This window comes from Acyrthosiphon pisum, chromosome X (genome assembly GCF_005508785.2).
Source record: "Acyrthosiphon pisum isolate AL4f chromosome X, pea_aphid_22Mar2018_4r6ur, whole genome shotgun sequence".
In the NCBI taxonomy this organism is placed as follows: domain Eukaryota; kingdom Metazoa; phylum Arthropoda; class Insecta; order Hemiptera; family Aphididae; genus Acyrthosiphon; species Acyrthosiphon pisum.
This window is the reverse complement of record NC_042493.1, coordinates 98,569,959-98,570,561: the sequence shown is the minus strand read 5'-3', so window position 1 is coordinate 98,570,561 and position 603 is coordinate 98,569,959.

Sequence of the window (603 nt, the reverse complement as noted above, 5' to 3'; positions counted from 1 at the left end):
TAAAATCCCTTCCATTTCAATATGAATTAAAATAATGACACAATATTTTAATGTTAAATTATCTTATTAAAATCAGTATGCATATACGTTTTAGAAAAAAGATACACAGTTATTTAATATTTACAATGTATTCATTAACAGCAGTGTTTTGTTATTATTTTATTAATACAATTGGATTCAAACGTCATAATTCAGAAAATTAATTTGTGATACCATTTTTATTTGTACCGTAAGTTTGATGTAATTTGTATTATCATTATTATTATTTCATTTACCATATTTGGTGTTTAGTATTTTACCACAAGTTAGACCTCCACCAACAGATTTGGACGAAGTTTTCAGAATGATAGATGAAATAATGTAAGTTTAATATAGTGATTAATATTATTATTTTCTACATTAAAAATATTAGTTATAGTAGTGACGACGAAGAAATGTCAGAGGAGTTTTCATCTGATGAAGAAATGTCAACAACGTTTTCGCCGGATATTTTATCTGACGAAGATTTATAATTACCTATATAATAATATATATTTCTAATGTAAAAATAAAAAAAATTATAGATTAATAAATAATTGTCAAGAGTTTTTATTATTATTATTA